This window comes from Liolophura sinensis, chromosome 9 (genome assembly GCF_032854445.1).
Source record: "Liolophura sinensis isolate JHLJ2023 chromosome 9, CUHK_Ljap_v2, whole genome shotgun sequence".
Lineage (NCBI taxonomy): Eukaryota > Metazoa > Mollusca > Polyplacophora > Chitonida > Chitonidae > Liolophura > Liolophura sinensis.
In genome coordinates this window covers 17883687-17896184 of record NC_088303.1, presented here as the reverse complement: position 1 = coordinate 17896184, position 12498 = coordinate 17883687, and the positions used below count along the sequence as shown (strand labels likewise).

Here is a 12498-nt window from a genome sequence, read left to right as displayed (position 1 = left end):
TAATGGAAAATATTGAAATTTTGTTTACTCTTAAAACTTCATTTTTTTTTTTAACAATTTAATCGGAAAACCAGAAAATGATTATGACTGACGAGTTTTTCATTCCTTAGTATACCACACTTTTACCTTCATCCTCAAGGTGACCCCAGATCCTATTCAAGTCGTTTAGGTTTTACCTTGTTTATTAACTCTGTGCCTCAATTGTTCCATGTCATTTTTGTGCAGAAGTTTACGACCAATGAACACAGGAAAACGACACACAAATCAGGGTAGTTAGTGGGAGGGGGCGAAGTATTGACGACCCTAACTGCTGCAGATCCTCTACTGAGGATAATAAGACTTATACAGTTCCTCCCAGTATTTATAAAGAGGGACAATTTAGGCTCAAAGGCTCTGTACTAGAACTGGTTGGTACGAACTCGCTCTTAAGCAAAAGATGGGCAAATCTCTTCAGAGGAAGTAGTTATTTCGGGTTTTTGGATGTCGCAGATTTCTTTGAAGGGGTCTGCTAATGAGCGCATGTGCGGCGCCCTAATCACTCTGCGTGCTAATGCAACGCCTTTGTCTAAAAGCCGAATGTCCATTACTAAGGAAACAGATGCGTGAATTTTCCCATTTCCTCCACTAATGGAATTGATATATACCCAGACAAGTATGCCAGATTTGTATTACTTACAATCTGAGCTTTTATCCTAATGAATTTAGGGCCCAAGATTTGGCCTTTGTGTTTACTGGAGGCAGTGAGAGACGGTTGCTCTCAAAGGGAGAGAAACGCAGGCAACCCTCTGCTAACCAAGTAATGACCAATCCGACTGAAAATAATATCATAGCTTGATATGTACCGGGAATACAGGGGCTCCAGAAAGCAGATAGGTGACCAGTTTTGGATCTCATTTCTTTTCATTAGTTCTTACAAGAATAAACACGTATTTTATATATCCATGGCAGCGAGGATGGCGTAGGCCTAATGATGACTGCTGAACAGCTGGTCAGGAAGTTCGCTTTCTAAATAAATATTCCTCTGTCTGTAGCAATGTCTGTTTTAGCTCTTGGATGCTCAGAAATATTGTATTATGTTCACTGCCTTTATTTTGGAGTCAATCACATGTGTACCGACTGTGTTACTCCGGGCGCCTGCTACATGACGAAACTATACACACTGCACTGGCAATTTTTTTTCTTTCTTCATTTACACGTACATTTCATTGTCAGAAATAGTAAGGTTTCTTTTTTGTGTTTTAGTTATTCTTTTTTTTTTCCTTCTCAGGTTTATTTCAGTTGTACCATAAGAACACTTTTCATGCTTTTTTGTATGTTACTGTTGTGAACAGTAATGTGGACGTTAAGTTTCCTTGCAAGCTCTTAGCAGGATGAAGATGACTTAATTACTGATTTTGTGTTAATGAACTTTTATTGTGTAAGAGTATTACGTAACTGATGTCGGACTAGCTTTTTGGCAGTTTGCGATAACTGCATGTATATAATAGTGCAGCATTATGTGACATTAATTATGATGCCTCTGTTTAGACTACTTTGTTATCATAGAGTACCTCGTGGTAGAGAGCCTGTTTTTAAAATCCTGTACATGGGTTAAGAGTACCTTGTGTAAGAGGACTAATTCCTCAGTAAGAGTACTCAGTATTAGAGCACCTGGAGACCACTTTGATGGCCTAATGGTGAGAGCATCTACCTCGAAGTTAGGAGACGCAGGACCAACCCTGGGTCAAGTCATATCAAAGACTTTAAAAATTGTACTTGTCACTGCCTCACTTGGCGATCAGTACTGAAAGGTTAGAGTAAGAAACAGGATTTGTTTGGCCAGGTTTGGGAGTGTACCGTGTATTAGACCGTTGGTTTTTCGAGAGTAGTTGGTATCAAACTGCCTAGTTTTGGAGTGTCTATCATTACTGTTTAATCAATGATTTAGGAGTGCCTTGTAAAACAGCTTTAATTTTTAGAGTACCTTACATTAAAGCATGCTTGGTTGTAGAAAGCCCCTAACTGCAGTACTGGGCAATGTTTAGAAGTAAATATATATTTAAAGACGTGAGGTACTATTTGGAATACCTGATACTAAAGTATATGATACAGATAGTGAAATTCTTAGTGTTAGAGAACATGGTCAGCTGGTGCTTCATGGCAGAGCTGTTTATTATAATCAGGTGAAGGATTTTAGTTTGGTTTTGTTTGTGTGCTATTTGAGATACATGTGAAGCAGATTTGTCTACATTATTTTGTTCTTACGCCTGCTATTTCTGTCTATAAACAGATCAAATTAAGTGAAAGTTATTTAAACTCAGAAATTGTCTCTTCACATTCCATGTTTGAGATTGAAAGTGTGCAATCAATGGACAGATATAAACTGCACTTTCAGAAGTGCTGCTTTATGACTCAGTCTTTAAATCCACAGGTAGCTTTCAGCTTCATTAGTAAGCATATTTTGTTTCACACGTTCAAACAGAATTTATTAAACAGATAGTGAAAGATGCAGCAAACACGACTAATCCATTTATCCCCGTGTTGAATTGGTGTAGGGTGTCTGCTCTCTGCAAAATATTAATTACTACTTTTGTCAAAACTTTTTTTCCATGGCGACGAAGTGATACATGAATATTTGCATAGCTAATGAGGTGGATACGGGTGCATTCCATTAGATTGATTAGGAACATTGTTCGTGGAGCGAGCCTTATCAAACTAGCTTCTATTACGGTCTGCCTAATTGTGGTCACGTCAGATTTGCCCATTGTGTAAGAATTGGTATTCCACACCCACGATAGAGGCCTCTAACTGTGATGATCACACTCTATTCATTACTGTTGATCAATGGAACAAACAAACAAAGACATGGAGCCTCTGTAAATTGCTACTGTGCCATGCTACACTTCTTTTTTTTTTATTTTTTAAAGTTCTTTCTAATTAATTTTTCTCCCCGATCCAGCTTAGCTGAGGTCCTAGATATTTGTGACCTCAAAAAATCTGCAGTGTTGGGAATTAATCAGCCGAATTAAAACAATAACTCAGAAGTAAAAATGCTGTTCTGCAGGGCTGTGTGTAAAAACATAGCAAGGCTTCTGACCTGTTGGGGTGTTGATGAGGGAGTTGATCAACCTGGAGCTTGGTTTCAAATACGCTCGGGTTTTTAGCTTTTAATTAAATGTTCTAAAATTGACACTTCTTATTTGAAGGTGAGGTTATAGCTGCTGTTGTTTACATCACCTGTGTTTTTCCCAGGCAGTTGATTGAGTATTGATTGCAGAGATGCACGTGGTTGATTAGCTGGCTGTGCCATACTCCTTCCCCCCACCCCCCCCCCAACCTTTACCTGACAGGTAATATGGCTGCATAGGATCTTTGTATGATACGTCCCTGCTATGCGAAACCGATTACTTCTGTCCAACACAACTTTGCCAGCATGGCTGTGATTAAACTTTGCAATAATACACAACCTGACACCATCGTTGTTTTTTTTTCCTGTGTTGTGTCAGTATATATGGTTTCAGCTCTGATTTATCCGAATGTGATGGTTTCTCGCAATTTTTAGCAGCTAGACAACAGTGCAGACCTTGAATCTGACTGACAAGACTCCTTCTGTATTATTTTCCTGTCACAATTTTTTGCCCAGTGTTGGCCACTTTCTATGTTTCCAGAGGTAAAGTATAAAAAAAGTTCATTCAAAGAAAAGAAAATCAAGAAATTATGAAACCAGCACCCCAGAGTTAATCGTTTCTTAGAATACAAAGCAGCTAAGAATAACACCTGTTGCACTATGGTTACGTGGGTTTACCTGTACAGTCTATACCTGTACATATAATGGATAGCCCAATCAATGCAGATGATAGGTGCTACAGCCATTGAATCATGTCATCATTGCAGACGTTGGGTAGGCTGCTGTGACTTCGAAAACATGTGAAAAAAAAATTCTGTAATGTAAAGAACATCCTTGTATTAAAGTACAAAGCAAATGAACAAAAAAGGGATTAAAATGTATGCTCACATTGTGCAACATATAGCATAGAAATTCAGCGTACGGTTTCATGTTGAAAAATTGAACATGTATTTTATATGCTTGACTTGATATTTACATATTAAATGTCATTCAGACTTCTGTTCACATAAGCCATTCAAAAATATGATGTGGAATTTTTTTGCATTTAACATTTATGCACCATGGACTCATAAAATACCTGTAATTTAGCTCATTTGAAAATATTTATCAATGTTTACCATAGTATTGACAGATAGAAGTGGGTATATGCACATACAGTAACCTGTGGTGAAGCTGGGTTTGTTTCATGTCACTGTCTGTTTGCTTCTTTCAGGGTTTACATTTTTGCTGAAAATCAAGATGCACCTGAAAAACAGGTAAGAACTACTTTTGTTTGTGAGGTATTTGGCTTGTTGACTTATACTATATCTCTTTGTGCCTTGTTTGAGTTTTGTACTTTATCCAACAGTATTATAGTCATAATAAATCATATCATATCATTAATATATATATGTATTTTATACATCATTTTTTTCGGTTCAGTACTCCAGTAGTCACACAGGACAGTTTCCTGGACAAACTCTATGTAACGATAAAAGATGTAAGTTAAAGTGACTTTACATCTCTAAGAGGAATTTTCCTGCATTTGAAAATTATTTGAAAGATATTTGCTCCAGAATTTGTGTAATGTGGAATTGTCTATGGTATCAGAGTTCAGCATTTATGTTTTTGAATTTGAAAATGACACTTGTAGCAAAAATGAAAGATTACAAAACAGAGCTAGGTGTTAATATAAATACAATATAGAGATATACATATAATATGATATATTTGCACATTGATGTGTTAACAAATGTAAACATTGGTGATATTACAGTATAGGAGCGTGTCAGTAATTGGTAAATATTTTAGTGGAGCAGCTTTTAGCTTATTAAGTGTAAATTGAGCCGGTATATAATCACAACACTATGTTACATGTTCATCAGTCATCATGTATTGATTCCCCCCCCCCCCACCCCCCACCCCACCATTGCAAGGATATACATGTACATAGTATTTACCTGAACACAAAGACAGGCTATAAACTTGACTGAGCACTCAGGTGAGTCCTGACAGGTATTTTATCTCACTAAGTTAAATTGCAGAGGTCATTTGACGATGAAGTGACCAGCATACACCCTGATTAAAGATTTTTCACCTGGGGGCAAAGCCTGTGTCAGACTGACCCTCCTGGGAATGTCTAAGCAGCCTTGTGTAACTAATGACATACCTGTTTAAGTGGCTCAGGAAGATGAAAGGGGTGGGTGGGCTGTTAGGACCATGGGGTGGGGCTTCTGTCTAGAATAGAATGTAGCATTTCAGTTTTGTATCATTTTAATAGAACATTAATTAAAAGTTTTAAAACATTAAATGTAATAGTCTGCTTTTTGTATGTATTGAGTTGTGCAAATTGATACTTTGTTGGATTTTTGCCTCTTTTAAATTGTGAAATCAAATGAAACATTTTCTTAATCAAAGGCTGATCGATGGAATATCTTAGTTCTTAAGTAACTTGATGGAAACATCTGTTGTCCATGCACAACAGGGTGATATCTTTCTGAAAACACCATTTTGATCTGAATTTCTGGCAAATCTGATTTTGGAGACGAAGCTTCTCGTAGTAGAAAAGCAAACTTCACCGTGTTGTAAACAGTAAGTGAAAAGGGGAAAAGTACTTCTTTCTCTTTGCTGTGTGGGCATAGTATACACGTATTATGCAGAAACGTTAAAATGCAGATGGAATAAAGTCATTCAGTTATTAGTATTGAATAATCAGGACCATTTCTTAGAAGAGTACCAGCCACGATAGCTCAGTTGGTAGAGCGCCCGCTTCGGGAGGCAGTAGACCCAGGGTTAATCCTGAGTCGGGTCACACCTAAGACCTTAAAAAAAAGGAAGTTGTAACTTCCTCGCCCTGGTGTTCAGCATTAAGGGGATAGTGCAATGACTGGTTGACCTGTATCAGTATAATGGCTCGGGTGGGGCGGCTTACTTGCCTTCATTAGGCCGTCTAAGTGAAATAGCACTAGATAAAAGAGCAGTGGAAATCCATCCTGCCACAAGGAGGCACATTACATACACTCTAAGGACTCCCTCATAGTCATATGACTGAAAAATTGTTACATACGACGCTAAGCCCCAAGCACTCACTCACTCTCTCTTAGAAAAGATTTCAGATGAGAAAAATCTTTCTGATCCACAAGAAATCCCATCCTATATTTCTTGCGATTGCTTAAAGCTGAACTTCAAAGACTACTGTAAATCTTTGTTGACCTCTAAGGCACTTTTTTGCAGTGGAATTTATTCATACAATTATAATGAAAACAATGTCAAAATGATTTGTTTGTGTCACTAAAGATGTAATCTTCATAAAACTTTGCAAATTATTTCTCTACACCCCATAGATCTCTAAGAATGTTTCAAAATATTGGTTGCAGAGGCGTTTGAAAAGGTCGAAGAATTAGGCATAAAATTATTTACCATTAAGTCTTGCAGGCACTAGCTTTCAGAGCTAAAGATACAGGATTTGCTTTGAAACAAGGTGTTATCAGGTTCTCCAGACATTGTATAGTTTAGAACAACTAAGTGTCAAATACAATTTCCTTCACCTCATGTAGTACTGTGTGTTAAAAACTTTCACCACATTATAGGAAAGTAGCTTTTTGATTGGGTATCGTTTACAGTAAGGTGTCTGGCGTGGGATAAATGATGATGCAGTCGCAGTCATGGGACGTTCCATAATGGCGTATATCATTTTGTGCAACTAACACGAGTGAAAGATTGGCTTGTATTTCAGAAAGCTTTCACATCATAATTAGTGGTTTGCAGCACCGGTAAATTTTGTTCAGACTGGAAAATGTAAAAAAAAATTTAAAAAACGTGGCAGGTTCATGAGTTTATTTCTTGCATTTGTTCAGAGCAGATGATGTGTATCTTCAAAATTTACAAGCTGTATGGCGTTTGAGATAAAAAAACAAAACAAAAAACAACTTCAAGCAAAAAATGATTGTATAAAGGCTGATCCAAGGATAGGGGATTCTACATAAAAAAACATTGATTTGTTATGAATGATTTATTTGAGTTGAAGATTATGTATGGACACACTAGTCCCTGTAGTGACTAATAAGTCCACCCCCCAGTTTGGGACAAGGTTTCTGTGGGGCACACATTGGACTTGGTTGGGTATAGGGACGAGATACGGAGAGGCCCCATCGAGAGCCCCATGATGTTTCTTTCACGCTGCACCTGTAATTAATCCTGGGTCTTTTGACGAGCTGCCTCATATCTGTGTCCTGGGGCAAAAACAGGCAGTGAGAAAAAAATCACATACAATCTTAACACACATATCTATTTGACCTTTTCATTGAAGAGGGGCTCCCGGAGAGCATGTAAGCCGTCATATCGATGAAGACGGCAAAACTGTGTTGATGTAAAAACATTAATTGAGCTTTGGACTGGCATGGTTTTTAAGCTTGTCTGGGTCCCTCACGGCGTTGTTGTGTCGTTTGTGTTGGAGCTTGTTTTTATCGCCCTCGACATCCGCTAAAGCTCAAATTACTGCTGTTTTTGCCAGGGTTTATCAGGCATATCTACAGCCTAAAACTTGTAAGAGATTCACCTACCCTTTCTGCAGACTATCTTATCTCAGCATAATCTTCATTAATTATATGCATATCTTTCATTTTGTTCTTAGTCTTGTTAGCTTTCTTCTTTTAATCTGCATTTGTTTTTGCCTTCAGAAACCAGGCGCAAAAAAAAAAAACCTTGTTAACCGCCGATGATTGAACTTTGAGATATCTCTTTTAGACTTAATGATCTGTCAGGATTTTCATGGTTTTCAGATGTGCCATGTAGGAAAATACAAAGGGCAGTTGTCAACAAATTGATAGTGGTCATGGCTTTGACCACATGGGGAGGTCAGAACCCTAGCATTGGTGGATTTAAAATTTGTCTTTGAAGTGGAATAAAGTATTCTTGAAATTTTTCTGAGACTGTATGTTGAGTACATGGAAATCAAACAAAATCCATTAATTTAATAGTATTTCTGTTAGTTGAATAATTTGGTCTTTATTAGTGACAAGAGATTTTTGAGTTCCACAAGGATTGTTCCAAAAAAAAATACAGGGTACTTCTTGGCTAGGTAATAATGTTTTACTTGTTCCATTTATTCATATGGACCTTAAGGCAAAATTAAAATAACTTCTCAATTTTTGTGGCATATATGCTCAATGATATTGATAAAATTGATAAAGTTTCCGTTAGCTTTCCATCCATTCTTCCTCTGCATCATGATCTAAATTCATTCAAGACAGCTATTCTTCAGAACACTATATATATATATATATATATATATATATATATGGGCAATCAAGGCCCCTGTTGGACATGACATGGTGTCATTTTCAGATGGATTCATGTATGTAGATATATATCTGTGTGTGTAGAGTACCTGGTTCTTTATGCCAGCACTTTGCTTAGGGCTGGGATACAAAGTCATCCCCTCTCTTTCTTCCTCAAATCTCTCAGGAGTCCTGGTTTAGGGTTGAAAAACCATTACACTAATGAAGGGCCCACGTTTGGAGAGGGTGGAGTTATGCATTCTCACATCAGGATGTTGTTAATTGAGCAAAAAGCTCCAAAAGCAGGCTAATTTTCTGCACTAATACGGCTTACGATCCCCACAGCATTAGCGGCAGCTAAATTATTAATCTTAATGAAGCATAGACTACAATAGCGAGAGCTGATGATCTCCAGAATATACAGATGAGGTTCATTTGTATGGCTTACGCGATAACACGTCTCACGGCCGATGATTAGTTTAGATTAATTAGTCGCTAAGACAACGCCAGGCGAACTGGAGACAAAACCCACTCTGGTGTTAACGGATTGTGACAAAGGAAAGATGAAATATGGCATACATGCTCCCCTGAAATGGGAGGAAGAATAAGTGCAACCTGAGGCTCTTCTGCCTATTTTGTTTTTTGCTTCAATAAGCAATCTAGTTTCAATCGCGTCACAAAACGCGCTGATAAATTCGACAGCATCATAATGCAAACTTGGAAGAAAAAGTACGCAAACAAGATCCCTTTTGAAATCAAACACAAAGTTTAATCTTGCGTACATCTGTATAGCTTTCAAAGGGGCTAAATTTGCATCATGTCAGGTGTTTGAGCAAAATGAGTAGGGTATCGTCTGGATATGTGTAGCAATGTCAGTGAGGATGGAATAGAATACTTGATCATGCATTCCCACTTTACTTTCTAAAAAAAAAAAAGCCAGCCATAAAAGTTGACTTAAAAAAATGATAGTTCACATGTGTCATGCGAGTAGCTTCAATTTTGAGGGAGCTGTAAATACGAAAAGCTGAGACCCCTTGAGCTGACCACACCTTGTTCTGTCACAGGGTTCTTTGCCCTTAGACTCGTCCTGGCGTGACCTCATGTGGCCGCGGCTGGCCTATCGACAGTCCACGTAACTAGCAGTAACTCGACCCTCAGTGACATAACCCAGTGTAAGGTCTACAAGCTGCCATAGCCTTTACATATTCGAGTCGGCGCTGTTATTGATTTCATAGCCTCAACTGTGAATATGATTTTAGCCTGTCTGTTGCTATGACAAATAATTGCATATTGTCACAGGCTGGCTAACACCACTACTGGTCGGGAGAACTCACTGATCCTGCCATCACCATTCCCAGGTCACTCTCCAGCCAGAGGTGCTCTTACCAGTCACTATAGCCTCTCTTGTCCTCTGCCCAGGAGAATTTACTCTTGAGAAAATCAAACTACAATTGCAGATAACTCCTGCTTAGAGGTGTAAGAGAAAAGTTAATTACATATGTAAAATTTTTATCAAATTCCGAAGTTTGCAAGCAAACAGATTAATGGAATGCTTGTCAAAGTGACTGTTAGATATTTTTGTTAATTAATTGACATGTTTGAGTGTTATTAAGTGTTCTTAGCATACGGTATTTACCCCAGATTTTTAGATTAGATTTTGATCAGTTTAAGTTGGGAATGTGGCACCTGTGTAGAATTGTTATTGAATCAGTTGTACGTCACACCTGTATTTGTGAAGGAAAAGCATTTGGCATTGAAGCTGAGTTTTAATACCAGACAGATATGCAGTGTTGACAGCGTTGTAAGGTAGACAATAGATTAAAAATAAATTAAGATAAAAACTCAAATAAATTTAAGGTTTACTCAGTATCTTTTTACCTTATAGGGAAGGCTTTAGATCTGAACAGTGTGAACAATTCCTATTTCACTGGCGTCTGTTACAGGTCGATGGATTCACATCTGTTGGGATTTAACATCTATCAATATATCCGAAGTAGTCTGACTTACATAACGTTATCTTCCTTGTCTAGGCCCGGTCCAGATTGCGGATTATCACTGGCATTAAGTCACTTCTAAAGGTAAAAGCAGAGCATGGAACAGACTAGAAAACTTGTGACATTGAGCAGACGCAACATCTTGACTGACTTACGCTTTTGTCTGCGCATCAGCCAGACAGCTTTGTGAAATGATTTTACGCCCAGGTTTTTTTTTTTTTTTTTTTTATGCACAAAAGCCCTGATGATGTAACAAAAGGAATGCTTTGGCTCATCAAATCCCTTCATTGAGTGTTAGGCCTCTAATATTTAAATTGTTCAGTTTCTTTTACCATATGGCACCAGGGCTGTTGTGTTCAGACTTGACACTTCAGTGACAATTGGACATCATTTATCAGCCAGGCTGACTGACTGTTATTCCCTATAAAACGTGACGTAGGACAAATATCCAGGTGTCCTGGCAATCGTTTATGATTATTGTTGCTAGAAACCGACTCTTATGTATTCCTACCTGTTACACATTAGGTCTCACTGAGTCGGACTATAGTCTTAGATGGAAGGAGTGAAAAGTGCACAGCTGTGGTATGTTCACGTCCTGATTCTCTAATTGTTCCTGTTGATTTGGGTTAATGAATTTTTTATTCATTTCTTGTTGGAGTTTTTCATTTCACAGGGCACTGTAGAATGTTATCTGTATTTTTTTTGTGTCTGATTCAGTGTCTTGTAGCCATTTTCCTGTTTCATTAGTTTTGTGCTTCACAGTGACTTACTTTAGCATACAAATTAAGATCTACAGGTGATGGGAAAAAACAGCCAAAGGAAGTCTTTCTATTGTATATGCCTATAAATATGAAAATACATATCCTAATTCCTCAAACCTTTTCGCCTGTAAAAGAGCAACTTTCTGTGTAATTTATGAACATTTTAATATGGTGTTGGAGGCAAAACTCTGTTGATTGGTTTGGCGCGGCACATTTCATGGCTTTTCAAAAAGTATAATTTTATTAATCTACACGGAATAATGCATTCAGAACATGCTTGAATAAACACCTTGCAAACATGTGAAAAAAATTAGGGTATTAAAGAATCAAGGTATATGCAATATGTTAGATTGTTTGCATATCATTTTATTCTCTTGTAGCTTCTTACACAGCCTGATGAATTCATTCCAACTAAAAGTATGCAGTTTCTTTTACTTGTCCTTCTACACCACATCGCTGCCCTCACCCCTTCCTCTCCACTCTTTCTGCTCCATCCACCAGTCTTCATCCAGCTCTATACTCTTTGTTATGACAGTTGAAGATTGGTTTCTTCCTCACATAAATTTATTCCCCTCTGGTCAGACTTTGGTATAATTTGTTGTCACCGCTGACTGCTGGAAGATCACCCTGTCAAGACTGGTCTCCCAGGGAAACATCACTAATTTCTATCTCTTCTCTTGCAAGTTACAATTAGAGAACCATCAGGTTTTTGCCAGCCTACTTGTACCGAGGTGTCAGTTCACCGCTCAAAACATGGCCAGCCAATGTACTTCGATCTGATATTGCTAACTCAGTATATCCAGCTTGTCACATAATTTGTACCAGAATTTGAAAATGAAAAATTATGGACAAAGCAGTGAATGGTTGTTGCTAAAAACTGGACGTGATTACAGTGTTGTTAATCTTAGCAAAATATGACAAATTGCAAACCTAAAAGTTGTTACATTTTGTAGTCAGTAAACTTACGGAATGATTTATTTTTTAACATTAGTTAACAGTAATGATTTAAAGTAAGTTAGAAGTATGCTGGTATTAAAAAAAGTATGTTGGTATTAAAAAAATATTACATAAGTTTACTTTTGTTTTGGGGGTGGGAGGGAAGTTAAAGTTGCCTACAAAATCTATAAACATAATATCAGTTTACTCTTTTGGATTAAGTCTTATCAGTTTATCAGTGTCTATAAGCTGAAAAACATTTTATTCTTCGTACATATAGCTGTTTTCAAGGATATAGCTAACTGTAAGGCTCAAGGCATTGTGAAATGCCATATGCATATACAACAAATTGCAAATAATATAACGTTTCTATACGGCATCACTGATATTTAAAATCCGATACCAGACTGTTTAATTAATATTCACATTATGAAATGCCTTTT

General features: G+C 37.5%; 1 protein-coding gene across 1 annotated transcript in view; it reads left to right on the top strand.

Annotated features, from left to right (window-relative positions):
* LOC135474827 (zinc finger homeobox protein 4-like) overlaps positions 1 to 12498 on the top strand; it is a 110128-nt gene that overhangs the window by 24256 nt on the left and 73374 nt on the right. Inside the window, exon 2 of the mRNA XM_064754435.1 lies at positions 4320 to 4362. The gene's annotated coding sequence lies outside the window, so the exon portion shown is untranslated. The remainder of the gene's footprint in view (positions 1 to 4319; positions 4363 to 12498) is intronic.